At 42.1% G+C, this 15,175-nt stretch overlaps 1 protein-coding gene across 3 annotated transcripts in view; it reads left to right on the top strand.

Annotated features, from left to right (window-relative positions):
* Positions 1 to 1,598: 1,598 nt before the first annotated feature.
* The window catches only part of Gdap2 (ganglioside induced differentiation associated protein 2), a 255,170-nt gene continuing 241,593 nt past the window's right edge, over positions 1,599 to 15,175 (top strand). The window contains exon 1 of one of the 3 annotated variants that reach the window (XM_065220798.1): positions 1,599 to 1,700. The gene's annotated coding sequence lies outside the window, so the exon portion shown is untranslated. The remainder of the gene's footprint in view (positions 1,701 to 15,175) is intronic. The other 2 variants (XM_065220799.1, XM_065220800.1) reach the window with 2 other exon arrangements.

Here is a 15,175-nt window from a genome sequence, read left to right on the forward strand (position 1 = left end):
GGTATATAATTCGTGCTTGGTAGCCTCACAACTGGATCTCGAATGCCGAGCTCCATCGTCGATGTCATCAGAAGCCGATAGCAACAGAAATTCGAGAGCGAAAGTGGAGGTGGGTCGGCCACATACTTCGACGGGGCGGAAACGAAATCTGCAAGCAAGCGCTGGCAGCCGCCCAGGATGGAAGTCTTTCACGTTGGCCCTTTGCACCGCTGGTGGTGCACAGGACCCTTAAGTCAGTAAGTAAATTCCAAGAGCTAGTTGAATTTGAGAAGCAAACGAAACATATAAAGGTGATTGAATTTCTGTTCGATTGCGATACTCTCAAATATAATCTTGTAAGATTAAGAAATCTTCGGACAAATTCCAATGGGAATGTTCGATTGGCTCAGATTTTGACAGTTTATTTGGCTCAAAACATTCTCTTCGCCCATCTCTCCCTTTGAGTATTTCTAGTGGCTACGTCAAATTCAATCACCTTTACGTTTCGTGTGCTTCTCAAATTCAACTAGCTTTTGGAATCAAAAACAATATTCTAACTCTATCGATTAATTGATCTTAGTTGGATAATTAATGGCACCAAGAAATGTGCAAAATATTGCAATGCAATTAATTATTATTTTGCACGTAAATCGAATCAAAAATAAAAGTCATGTGAAATGCTGGCTTCTAGCAAGGGTTGCAAGATAATTTAGGTACAAATCCCTGCTGCCAAATCGTATTTTGTTTTCTCCGCCTATCTCTAACTCTGGGTATTTCTAGTGGCTACCTTACATACATAAATACATACAATCTGTCCTAATCCCATTTTCCCCCTGCAGCTTTACCCTTACAGCTTTTGATCACTGTTTCAATTGGTGTCTCCAATGATGTAGCACCCTCGCGTCCCAGTATCCAGCTCTACGGAGAGTAGGTTAACTCATACGCTACTTAAATGAAGCTTTCAATTGAAAGGTCTTTTGAAGGCCTTTCTAATATTAAACCCCCTGATGTAAGCCAGTCAAAGCTTCGAGTTCTCCTATTCCGAAAGCTTCCTTCATCCATCCGAAAGCTTCGCTACACCGCTCTATGAGCTATGCGAGCTTTCGATGGTAACGGTGTAACCTCCCACGCATACCACCAACCGTTGCCACCGTTGCAGCGGGATCGTGCACGTACACTTTCAGCAAGCATTGAAAACAAAACTACGAAGGCTAGAGCACTCTCCCGCTCACCATCCAGGCTAGTTGTTTGTAGTGGTGCGCCTAAGAGAAGCTATCCCCTTTGGGACTCTTTCCTAGCAACATTGCATCCTGCTTCGCGTGATGGTGAGCGTTTGTGGGAGTGAGAATCTTCGGACTGTAGGAAAGCCAGCAAATTTTCTCACCCAGCACCAGTCAGTGAGTGGGTGACAGCAGTGTGGATCAGAAGCCAAGCGAAACATTCCGAGGTACCAGCCGATACCTACCTACCTAGTCCGTGTCGAGAAATCTGAGAAAGAAGTGGCCGTTTTTTCCTTCTTTCTGTTTTCTGTGTTGGGCCTGGCTGGAAGAAAAAGGAAAATTTTCATCAACTTTTCACCGTGGCCAATCGAGAAGTGGGACGACATTTAAGAAAGCAAGCGAACCGGAGGAACATAGACCTGGTGCTCCTTGTCGTGGGAAATCGTGCGTGTGTTCTTGGCTCTTCGTCGTCCGTAATTTTAGGAGTTTCTTCGAGTGAAAGTAAGGATAAAGTTCCGTTTTTTCTTTATTCTTTAGAAATATTTTGCTAGGTTGGAAAGGCTCAGTTCCATGGTGGTGCTGCCCGTTCGGGAAAGGAATTAACGAGCAAGTGTATCTTTAATTTAATTATCTAATCGTACGGGCGTGTGTGTGAGTTGAGGTTCGATCTTTGCTGCCGTGCAGCGAAATTGCAGAAGGATAAATCGAAGTTTGTCAAGGTTTTTCCATGCAACGGTGTGTTTGAAAGCAGGGGTAAAGAAAAAGGTTGCACCGAAGAAAAAGGATACAGTGATCATGTTACGAAACCATCGATGAACCAGAGGAAAATGGGACGAGTGGAAAATCAATCGCTGGTCGGTGGTCGGTGGTGATCTAGAGGGTAATACACAGATACATGGATTTCAATGCGAACTGAACCTTCACAAGAAGACTGGCAGCAATGTAACATCGCCTTAAAAATGCATCCCTTGGTTAATTTTCCATGTAACGTAAGTTTGTCGGTCAGTCAGTCGATGTGAAATCCTGCAGTTGCTCTCGTGAAAAATCTTCTCCTTTCCGAGTGTTGGGCATTGTATTACACTCCCCCACAAACAAACCATTATTAGTACTGTGAAGGATCACTTGGCCATGGGGAAAAGCTCTGGCCATGTGGTCAACATCGGAGAGAGAAATTTCCCAAATACTCACCAAAAAGCGAGAGAGGGGGTGGAGGAGGAAGGATACCGACCGAAGAGCACGTGATTTGTCGGTGTAGGTGCGAAGCATGTGCTCTCAGTCAAATGCTGTGTTTCCATGGTTGAGTGCATGTGTGTGTGTGTGTGTTTAAGTATGACTTTTCACAGTGAGAGAGGAAATCAGAAGAAAAATTACAGATGTAAAATCCGATTGAGCGAATGTGGGTGAGAGTTTTCCACATCGTGTTTTTGTAATAGCACCTCCTTGTACGCTGTTACATCAGCTATGGTTGTGTGTATCGCTATTTAGATGACAGTTTCGTTTTTTTTTGTAATAATATTCATCCCGTTTGAAGGTTCTAGTTCAAGGATGGCAAGTGAACGGTTTTCTTGTTAGTTGAGAATTATAACAATGCTCTCCATAAATATTTAAACACATGTTTTTAATCTGAACGAATGACATGGAACGGTAATGGTCATAGACATGCAACCAATCAAATTTATTTGTTTGTGGCAGTCTGCTATAAGTAAGTAAACATTGTTCCACTGAGTTCACTAATTTAATACATATGAATTATATGCACGTTTCAATTAAGCAGCCAACGTTGGATTGGAAATGAACCAGCTAAAAATACAAAAATCAACAAAACTACAAAACAATGTAATCTTTTTAAATTACTAAACAAACGAGTTGAAGCGACAATAAGTTATCACGAAGACTGGTCACTCAAACAAATGCTATAAGGTAAACACAATCGTGTCATCTATCGTTCAAAAGTTAAAGCTTCGAATGCAAAGACACCAAGCACAGGTTCGAATAAGGTGGGTGTTCTAGTTGTGGCTATACGTTCCTCATATGGTGTGTTCCAATTATGAGAATTCCATAGGCCATAATTTGAATACACCATAAAAGGAACGTATAGCCATGACTGGTACCTCTACCCTATATCCATTTTTATTAAACAGTGATTCCACCTTTGCTCGAGCGCAGTGCTCCTGTATTTTTCCCTTAATTTCTGAGCGTGTTCCCGTATCAAAAATAACCACAAAGGTGCAATGAAATTAATTGTAACCATGCAATAGAATGTATTGTATTTATAATAAATCGTACTGTCCACAATCCATAGAATTTATGAATTCCAAAATATAATTTAGGGTAAATGCGCCTTTTTAATAGAAACCAAGCGATCGATTCAACCTCTGGTGATGAATAGGAGAACGTCAAAAAGAGTTTTGTGAGCAGAAATTTCTGCCGTGAGACATAGGAAGGGGAACACTTTTTCACTTTTCCTGATAAATTGATTCATCAGAGATGCTCCTAAACTTGATCTACAGTTGACAAATTTAACTCTGTATCGGTTATGCAAGGATCCTGCTCGTGTTCAAGACTATTTTTGTTGAGAAAAATTTTAAATTGGAATAGTGCCATAACCACATCTTCCGGATTTCTTGTGTGTACATAATTTGAGTGCCTTATAGTGCAGATCAGTAGAAAATCATACAATAATACAATTACCGATGGAAATTGGCCAGATGTTGAATGAAAAATGCTTTAATTTGCGTTGTGAAAAATTCTTATTCTGATGTTAACAAACGGTTTGGTTGACGTTTCCTCTACAACTCGTGGGGCGCACTCTACGTTGGTGGTGCATTAAAAATGGTCTATGGGGAGCTCTACAATAGAACAAGGGGATTGTTAAGTAGCTTACCCAGGTGTTGGTGTTTTTACCCGTGAAATAGAAAACACATCTCTGATTTTGACCCCAGATATTTCGAAAATGTCTCCTACTCCTAACCAACTCTGACCCGATTAACCGTAGAAAAATCACTTTTTTCCAATAAACTTAAGCCATTTACAAATAAGGCCCGAACAAATTAATCATATCGTCTGACCATTTTACACAGAGATGGCGCTGTTCCGCTGGTAGGAAGTGATAAAAATCTCCATTTAGAAATTTAGAAGTGGGAGTAATTGGCTTTCGGTGCATATTCAGGTTAAAACAAGTGAACGACAACCTAAATAAATTAGTCCGAGACTTTGTCGTTCAGTTTTTCCCGGAAATTATTGTTAAACAAGCTACAATTGAATAAAAATAATTGTTCCATATACAGTTTTACCTTCTTTACTACCACTCCCTAGAAGGCCAAAAAACTCAAATTTGAGAGAGAAATTTTGCTCTGACGACCACACTCTCTCAACATGCCATGTATTTTAATTACACTCGATTTGTGATTTTCCCTTTCACAGATTACAAAATAGAGTACCTGACACTACAAAACATGTCTGGTACCCCTATATATGAATTTAGATTAACATTCGAAGCCCCTCCTTTTTTACATGTTCTGCATAAAAGATACTTTCTGCTCCGCCCCGTTCATAAAAATCGGCGTTAAATTCTGTGAGGGGTGAGCTACTTTGTGTGCAGAATGTGTAAAAAAGGAGGTACTTCGAATATTAATCTGCATTTAAATGCATATATAGAGGTACCAGACATGGTTTGCACTGCAGTGTCCTCTGTGAACAATTAACGGAAAACAGATTGTGTGTAGTTTCCGATAGATGTCACCGCAAACAACAAAAACAGATTCTGAGTTTATTTTCCTTCAGATATCGCTGCTGTTCTTAATGATGATATCGATCGGAAATTACGCTTACACTTAGTTCCGTTAATTGTTAACAGAGGGCAGTGCAGTCATAACATGCATGGTACTTCTATATATGCAGTTAGATTAACATCTTGAGTCTCTCCTTTTTTACATATTCTACGACAAAAATACTTGCCAAGCTCCACCCCTAGATGGGAGATCCAATTGCATAAATGAGGGTTCCAACGTTTGTTCAGGGCTAGGTCCTATATCTTGTAGTCTGTGAAAGAGAAATCACATATTGTGTGGCATTAATATACAGGCATGTTGATAGATTGAGCTCGTGAGTGGGAATTTTTACTCTTGGACTTGATTTTTTTGGTTCTCCTGGGACTGGGAGTAGATCGGATTAAAATGTATGGGAAAATACTGATTTTATTTAATTGTAGGTTGTTGAACAATGATATCCGGGGAAAATTGTAACGACTTAGTCCTTGACTGATTTTTTTAGCTTGCCGTTCACCTATTTTTCCTTGAATATCCATCGAAAGTGAATTGAAGGGGTTAATAGGATAGGGCTGTAAGTGACTTTGATCGATTCTCTTCATCGACTTTCTTTTTCTTTCGTTAATAATTCAGCTGCAAACACATTCCTTACTTCGTGTGCCATTCTGAATGCTAGATGAGAACCTCCTTTATTAAAGTATGTGGCAGAAATAGTGCAAAATCTGTTTATAAAGCTGTGGCTATCAGAAGAGAAAGTCGACGAAGAGAATCGATCAAAGTCACATACACCCCTTTCCTTCTAACTCTCTAAATTATACCCACTTTTCTCAATTCCTAGATGGGGATTTCAATTAGGGGAAATGACGGCTTCGGCATGCCAGACTATTTTCGGCAACCCAAATTGAAACACTATTTTCACTGGATTTTCTTACGAAAACACTTCGCTGAATGCATGCAAACGATTCTTTATGCTTTCAGCTTCAATTTGACTATATTTTTACCACTAAGAAAAAGCTATCTAGCAAGGTTTTCTTGAAATGAAACACACGCACTACAAATTGTAGCTTATTTCGAGTTGCCGATAATAGAACAGCAGATTTACATGCAGTTCAAGTGGAACGGTTGCCGAAGAAAAACTGGTTGCCGACAATACTCGCTCTCACTAGAGAAGATTGGAGCTTTGTAAAAGCGTTTCAAAACAGTTTTTGGCAATTCTTTCGACTGAAATTGTTAAGTGGACCCTACACGATTACTTTTATTGACAATAATCGTATTGTCAATACATTCTATATTGACGTCAATATATCGAGATTGACAATATTTCTGAATTCACATTATCAATATTATTGTCAATAATTCCCCTTCACGTCAATATATTGATGCGTGTGGGGTTTGCTTTAGAACAGCTGGCAGCAAAAGATTGTAAACAAACCAATACTGCATATGTGTGCGTTCCTTAGAGAAAAAGGCTATAGAAAGAAGGTTGCTGCTTAGGTTGCCGAGAATACGTAAATTCCCCTACTTCCAACCAACGGAACAGCGCGATCTCTATGGAAAATGGCCTGACGATATGATTCATTACTTTTGTCCAAACACCGCGCGCCGTGCAAAAATATTCCTCCCCGTGCAAAGCAAACACGCACATGGTTTCGGTACCTCTTCAAAAACAAATAATAACGCTCTGGGATTGCATACAATTGAGTTGACGTCTTTACAGAAGTATTTTGGATTACCTCAACTTGGAAATGCCAGTCAGAGATCGCTATCCAGCAATCCTGGTCATCCCTGGGACGCGTGATTACCTCACTTCCCCCCCCCCCCTCCCCCCCAAGAACACCGAATTAATCAAAATCCATAAGAAACTATCTTTGCCCGCAGTGTGTCCCTCCACGAAACCTGCTGCTGGTGGAGCTCTGCCAGAGTGTGCTGGAACTACCAAACCGCTTCGTAGATCAGCTAGACTACGAAGTAAAAACCAAACTCCGCCGTATGCCATCTCCAACGCTGATGAGTATGAACAACTGCAGATTATTTAGAATTGCGGGAACCGCTCTGCCTAAAGCAGGGCCTTCATCGGGACGATCTTCTGACGATTATCGTGTAGTCACTAAAGCTTCAATATCCCAAACAACCAACCAAACTCAGGAACAGGTCCAACCCTCTAGACATCTCCGATCAGACGTACTTCTTGATGGGAATCCATCTTCAGGGGTACCTTCCTCTGCACTCGTTCAAGCTCTCTTACCAACCACACGGACATCCACAACCGAAAAAACTCGACATACCACCATAGAGGTAACTCTAAGACTAAAAGGTCCCGAAGAAATGTGCTCAACTTTTTGGCTCAGCTCTGGTACTCTCTTTGGTCCCAAGCTAATCAATTCACCCCTCGCAACATAGGAAAATCCACTAACCCCTCATTCTATCTGTCAAACTTTCATAACGAATCAAAAAAACATTGTGTAGTACTAGAATTTCGACTAGAATGGGCTACGTTAATCGTTTGCTTGGGACCAATAGGCTAGTCAAGTAGTGAGCCAATTTAAAATCGTTAGTTTCGTATTGATTGTTGGTACCATACTGGTCATTTAGTGGAATATCAACGGTTTCTATAACAACTTTGGAGATTTGGAGGTTCTGGTCCGGATCCATTCCCTCACCTCTCCATGAGGTCCATAGGGCGAGTCCAATGCGGCTGAATTGCTCCCTTTATGGCAGATACCATTGGACCTACAAGTGGAGCCACATTAACATTTATCACTCGGTTGCCATCGGGATCGCGGAAGGTACTCCCTTCTCCCCGATTCACTTTAACACCGATCCTCCCATTGTCGGAATAAGAATTGAGTTCCCAAACCCGGTGTCAATCGTGAATTTTTACCTACCCAACGGTAAAATTCCTGACCTTTAAAATAGTTTCCAAGAAGCTATATTCGATTACCGGACCTCTCCTTATCGTCGGTGACTCTAATAAACGCGAATCTGCGATCGCTGAGCTAACGGAATCACTTAAATTGGTAATCCTCAACAGGTTTGCTTCCACTTACTTGCTATAAAAATGGTTTTCGGAATTATTAAATCATTTAATGTTATAATTGTTAGTTAGTACTTGTAAGTAACAAGAAGAGGTCGTGAAGTAAATGTTTGGCACATAAAACCTTTCAATATTGCTTTCAGTGCGTCACAATCAGCGATTTCACGACTCGTGAGCTCTCACTCTGTGTGAACGCTCACGAATCATAAAATCGCTGATTGTGACGCTCTGAAAGCGAAAATGGCAGGTTTTATGAGTCAAACACACACTTTACAGTCTCTTCTTGTGACTTACAAGCACCGACGAACCGACATGCCACAGGAGCATATCGTTTGTCCACAATTCGAATTATCAAACGAGCGATTCGAACTTTCAAACGGGCGATCAGATCTGTCAAACGAGGTGAGACGCAAACCAAGGCAATATAAATTATACGTGTGCTCATGGTATGACACGATCTGATGAGTATATGTCGGTATTATTTAACGTATTTTGAATATGACGTCCTGGGCACGAATTTGAAAGTAGCTTGTATGACCTGTCACGTCGGTTCGTCAGTATTACAAGTACAATATCAAGTGAGTGGAAGCAACCATGATCCTCAGTGATGGATAAAATACCTTCGTTCGCGGTCAAACCTAGACCACTATTATCGGAAAGCTTTTATGGAGGGCCCTATAGGACCCAACCGGTAGCGACCATTATCCGATAGTTATCTCACTGGATCCCCCTCCAGAAACCTCCAGGCATCCCAGGCTGTGATCAAGCTGTCACCCATGCATCCAACGAACGCCCACCGACAAGCATTGAGGAACTAATGGAGATTATCCTCGAGGTTGCGAGTACCGCAATTCCGAAGACCAATCCGTACTTCTCCACTGGTGGTGCGCCGAAAAAAAAAATCAGCAATCAAAGCAAGAAGAAAGACCCTCCGTGTTGCAAAACGTCTGCCTAAGGACCACCCCGATAAAGAGCGCGCCACCGAACCCTACCAAACCAAGAGAAACCACTGCCTCCATGGCATTAGGGATGCCAAAAAGAACAGCTGGGAGGATTTCTTCGAGGGGATCAACTCCAACCACATGGCCTCAGAACTGTGGAGCCGAGTTAACGTTCTGAATGGGAAGAGAAAGGCCAGAGGGCTAACAATCCGGCTCCGACCATTTTGAGTCCATCGACCGTTACTAATAGGACTTCATTCGCCAGAAAAACGTCTCCACTCAAAGTCTCGATAACATTTCCATCCCGGAGAATGCTGTTCCTCTTTCCATCAACGCTTCTTTCCGTCTTGACGAGCTCAATCTCGCCCTCAGCCAGGATAGTGGAAAATCGGCAGGTCCGGACAAGATAGGATATCGCATCTGTCGCTGGCAACCAAACTCACATTTCTCAACATTCTCAACAAGACCTAGATCGGCAACACCTTGACTGACAAGTGTTCACATAGCTTGGTGGTTCCTATACCCAAGAACGGGCAAGGATCTCTCTCCCTGGGAGATTTCCAACCCATTTCCTTAACTTGCTATATGAGTATGGTGAACCGTCGCTTGATACGTTTTCTCGAAGATAATAACCTCTTAGACCACCGGTGGCAAAACACGCTTTTCGGTCTGGAGACGGAACCGAAATTTTACAAGTTATTCAACAACTTGCAGCCTGGGGTCCAAAAGGTCATATTCTGCCATTTTTGATGAATTTCCTCCGCAACCAATCCTTCCAGTCGGAAATCACCACTCCTCCGTCAGGGGCGAAGAAACCGGGGTACCACAGGGTTCCGTCTTAGCCGTCACTTTTGTCTTGGTTGCTATGAACGGAATCTTCGGTGCTCTTACTAAAGGAATGTATGTCCTCGTGTACGCGGATGACACCAGTCACGCTCTCAAAGCATTGCAAAGACTGCTACAGGCAGCCGTTTCAGTTACCTTAAGATGGGCTACCCAGGTAGGCTTCGTGCTCTCTGCCCAGAAAAGTGTCGTCTCCCACATCTGCCGTTCCTCACACAATCCCCTACGAACAGCTATCAAATGCGGTGGAATACCGATACCTTTCAGGGAAACGATTTCAATACTTGGAGTAATCCTGGACCGACAACCGAGTTTCGTCTCACATTTTTATGATGTAAGGAACCGTTGTCACACTTGGCTGAACCTACTCCGGACGATGTCTAAGCAATAACCACGAAACTCTGCTTAAGGTGGCCAAAGCGGTCGTTCATATAAGGCTTTTATCGGGTTGAGATTGCATTCTCCAGGCTGACATCCATGATCCATATATAACCACACCGTCAGAATAGTGGCTGATCTCTTGCCCTCGACACTAGCCGACACCGCCTGTGTTGAGCTGGGAACCCTTGCTTTTAGATACCAGATAGTGAAAACTATATGCTGCAGGGCCATTAGTAACATGATGAAACCGACTGTGACTGACGAGGTCGTTCTCCTCAAGAAGGGGAATAGCATCCACAGAATCCTAACCCATTACCTCCACCCGGTGGCTGAGATACACTGGAATGGAGCCAGAGAATGGAACGCCTCTTGTCTCCGGATTGACTCATCGATAGGCAGGTCTTTTAGAGCGGGGGGAAACTCACCTCCACTCTACTCGATCCATGGCCACACTTCGTCAGCCTCGTAGTCTGCGAAGGGTCCACAGGTCACCTTCTACTTGGTCGATCCACCTTGCCCGCTGCGCGCCTCTTCTTCTTGTTCCTGTTGGGTCGCTTTCTAGACCCATTTTCACTGGGTTGTCGTGCGGCATTCTTACGACGTGCCCAGCCCACCGTAGTCGTCCAATTTTTGCAATGTGGACGATGGATGGTTCTCCCAGCAGCTGGTGCAATTCGTGGTTCATTCGCCTCCTCCACGTTCCGTCATCCATCTGCACCCCACCGTAGATGGTACGCAACACCTTCCGTTCGAAAACACCAAGGGCGCGTTGGTCCTCCACGAGCATAGTCCAGGTCTCGTGGCCGTAGAGGACCACCGGTCTAATCAGCGTCTTGTAGACAGTCAACTTCGTGTGGCGGTGAATTTTATTCGACCGGAGCGTCCTCCGGAGTCCAAAGTAGGCACGATTCCCTGCCATAATGCGTCTTTGAATTTCTCTGCTGGTATCATTTCCGGCGGTCACCAGTGAGCCCAAATACGCGAACTCATCGACCTCCTCGATTTTGTCACCGTCAATCTGTACTCGGGGTGGGAGGCTAACATTGTCTTCCCTAGAACCCGTTCCTTTCATGTATTTTGTCTTTGATGCGTTGATGGCAAGTTCCATCCGCCTAGCTTCAGCCTTTAGTCTGATGTACGTTTCCGCCATCATCTCAAAGCTCCTGGCTATGATGTCAATGTCATCGGCGAAGCCAAGAAGCTGGATGGACTTCCTGAAGATCGTGTCACTCGTGTCTATCCCAGCTCTTCTGATCACACCTTCTAACACGATGTTGAAAAGCAGACACGAAAGTCCATCACCTTCCGTAGCCCCCTTCGAGATTCAAAAGGACTCGAGAGCGTCCCCGATACTCGAACAACGCACATCACTCGATCCATCGTCGCCTTGACCAATCGCGTCAGTTTATCCGGAAATCCGTACTCGTGCATAATCTGCCATAGCTGATCTCGATCGATTGTGTCGTATGCGGATTTGAAATCGATGAACAAATGATGTGTGGGCACGTTGTATTCGCGGCATTTCTGCAGAACCTGCCGAATCGCGAAAATTTGGTCCGTGGTAGCGTGGGCACCCATGAATCCCGCCTGGTATTGCCCCACGAACTATCTTGCAAATGGTGACAGGCGGCGGCATAGAATTTGGGAGAGTACCTTGTAGGCGGCGCTCAGCACTGTGATCGCGCGGTAGTTGCAGCAATCCAACTTGTCGCCCTTTTTGTAGATTGGGCATACGACACCTCCCATCCACTCCTCCGGTAATATCTCCTCCTCCCAAATCTTGGCAATTACCCAGTGCAGCGCTCTAGCCAGCGCTTCACCACCGTATTTTTACGAGCACAATTTAAAAAGATAGATTTCTAAATATTTGGCTGCTGGCTCATGAACCATTTATTGGTTGACGGTATAGTATTGGGTTTATTTGGATGAGTGTGTAAGAAGTTAAAGCTATTTTAGAAAAACTAGATTTCCTAAAAAAAAAACATATTTTCTTGAAATACAATGAGTAAAACATATTGAAATTTTGCTACTCTGTAGTCATAATACATATCTTTAAAATGCCACTAATTTTACTAAAATCCGCCTACTATGAAGAAAGTTGAAAATCGACCGTTTTACTGATATTACTCAAACTTCATACATACTCTGCCAATAAAGTCCAAAGACATACTGATAAATCAATAAATAGTTGTTCAACCACTAGCTAAGATTTCAAAAATCTATCTTCTCACAGTCTTTCAAAAAATTGCCCATTTATGTGTACGCTCAATTTTGAGATACACTGTATCTCAGTTGACGTAGCGGTTTGTGCTGGGGCTCTCACGCAAAAGGACTGGGTTTAATTTTTTAAACAGCTCAAATACTACTACTAACTTTCAAATCAATACACGTTCATACCTGCCTTTAGAAATAACTTTCATAAAGATCTGCCTGTACTTTCATAAAAGTGCGAACTATAAATAATAAAATTGGTGTAGAGGACAAAAACCTTTTTTTAACTTATTTTATAAAAGTTCTTTCAAGTTCCACCAGAAGCTGCTTAGAATGCTCTTCAATTATGGTAGCGGAACTTTCAAGTTCATAGAAGGCTGCATAGAATTCTATAGACCTCCTTCAACCAAGCTGCTTAAGCCACAAATAGCCTTTTATCAGATCTTTTGGTTACTTGGGTAGAATCCCGTAAGTTTGAATAGCTAAGATTGTAATTAAAAGGTGCTCTTATAGAATTTGTTGAAGTATTACCCCTACAAAGGTGCCTAATGGCGTTACGGGGTACTAGTTAAACAAGGTCTATATATTTTTTTATTAATTGATTTATTTGTACAGGCTCAATCGAATAAACTTTCAGAGCCAAGTTATCATTTTCGTTATAAATAAATACTTAATCCTAATCTTAAATCTAGAGTTACAAGGATTGAACCGAATGCTCGCGGTCGTTTCGAGGTTAGAGGAGATTTACAATTTTATGGATGGGGAGAGGGAGAGGGAGATTTCACTATTTTTAAAACATGAACTTATTTCTATTCAACTAAACAAGTTCTATATGAACACCGTTTGATTGCGATTGATGCTCGGTTTGATAAAGGTCATCCTGCTTAATTGTAGTGTTCCACACACTTAATCTAGCTCGGTAAAATCTCCAACAACCGATTACCTCGGCATTTGGTTTTGCTGATATATCTGCAAAATATCTGTTTGTTAGCTGTTATCTCAGCAAAATGTTATTTGTTAGCTGAGCCTCGGTAATTGTTTTACTGAATCTCAGCAAAATAAATTGCAGAATCACTCGGCTGTTGGAATCTCTGTGAAAAAAAAAATTAAGTGTGCATAGAGTATCTACTTAACGTGGGTAATCACCTTTTTGTGGTACGTTACGGGAAGTAAGATCTACCACCGATTCCTAATCTTGACTACTTCAAACTAGGGGAACAGGATTTTTCAGTATTAAAAGGAACATATTTTAGTCCTTGTTACTTTTTATGCCTTGCTGATAGTGACAAGACTCGGATTTGTCCACCGAGGATGATCTTGAAACTAGGAAAAAATGAGTTATTTAGTCTTCATCTATGTGATTCCTAATCTTCTATTCGTTGTTCCCTAGTTTGAAATGGTTATGATGCATGGTTATTATCGGTGTCATTGCTTATTTTTGTTGCTAAGGAATAAAATTTTGACTGACAAAAGGTGTGCCTTTGGAGGGTGTTCCAACACTCCGAAGAGTATAAATAGCGGGACCTTTCAATTAACCACTTCATTCGAGCAGTTGAAATGACGTTTACTACCGCTCGAACTTTGAAATAAAATATTTTGAGATTTTTCTTCTAGAATCTCATAAAAAAATAGAAATTAGTTGGTCCAATTTTGTGAAATCGCTGGTAGAAGGTCACATCAAAACTGCTTGACAAAGTGGTCAATTATAATCGATTCCTTTTGATGAAGGCAAAAATGACAACTGTATTAAAACCGAATACCTACTTCATCATTTCTCAATAGTGATGGAGTAATACAACATGCACTAAACTAAGGATACGAAATATACTACAATAGATCAAATTACTGATCGCAGTGGTGTGGCGAACACTAAGGCTTTGCTTGAGCGAAAATATAAGCATTAAGCTTAGATCCCAGCCAGAATCAAAGTGAAACTCCTATGATTCCTATTGAATTTCCCCCACCCCAGCAGCAGTCTCACGTAATTCCATCTGTATGAATTCTCAATTTCATGTCCAACCCAAAGCCCTACCGTCCATCTAATAACTCATACACTTTTAATGTGCATCCCCATTCCAAGTTTGATCAATAGTTGTTCCAACTTTCGTACAATGTCAACCGTTTTCTTTCTCTGCGGCAAATACCTAGGTGACTTGGGTGGAAAGCATCGGCGGAGAAAAAAAAACTAAAACTCATCAAGAAGCACTACCTATAGTACGGCAACAAGCTGTTGACCTTCATAGCCGACAGTGTGCTCCGGCGCAGCAAACGGCCAACCGAGCAACGGCACAACCCACTAATTGAAGCAATTTAGAACTTCATGAACTCGTCCTGCTCGTTTTTGAATCATCGTAATTTTCTAGGTCAAATGTGTTCCAATGTTCCCCTGTAGTCCCTTTCAGTGGAGTGAGCATTTGCTTTTCCACCTTGCTTCCGATGTGTTGAGATTCACAGAATGTGAAAAATGTTGATACATTGCACTTCCATGCACTGGTGAGTGTCAAGTGTGACGGCAGCGATGGAAAGTCATTAATTCATGTCAGTTGCTTCCGCATACCTGGTGTCTTCTTTGAAATAGAATAGTCGCTCCACTGGATCAAAACCCATCAAATGAGGATATTCTTCGTAACACTTCCCATCAATGCCTGTAATTACAATGGCTATGTAGCAACGATTATCCATCCCACCCCCTCATAACAAGCTCGGAGATTTGTCCCTTCATTGCTTGCTGTGTATACACCGAGACGGTCCCTTCTTTGCATTCATATTCTAAATCACCGCAAATCACCGGAACTTAGT

This window comes from Ochlerotatus camptorhynchus, unplaced genomic scaffold, assembly GCF_037179485.1.
Source record: "Ochlerotatus camptorhynchus isolate MF236.1 unplaced genomic scaffold, CSIRO-AGI_Acam_v1.1 ptg000132l, whole genome shotgun sequence".
Lineage (NCBI taxonomy): Eukaryota > Metazoa > Arthropoda > Insecta > Diptera > Culicidae > Ochlerotatus > Ochlerotatus camptorhynchus.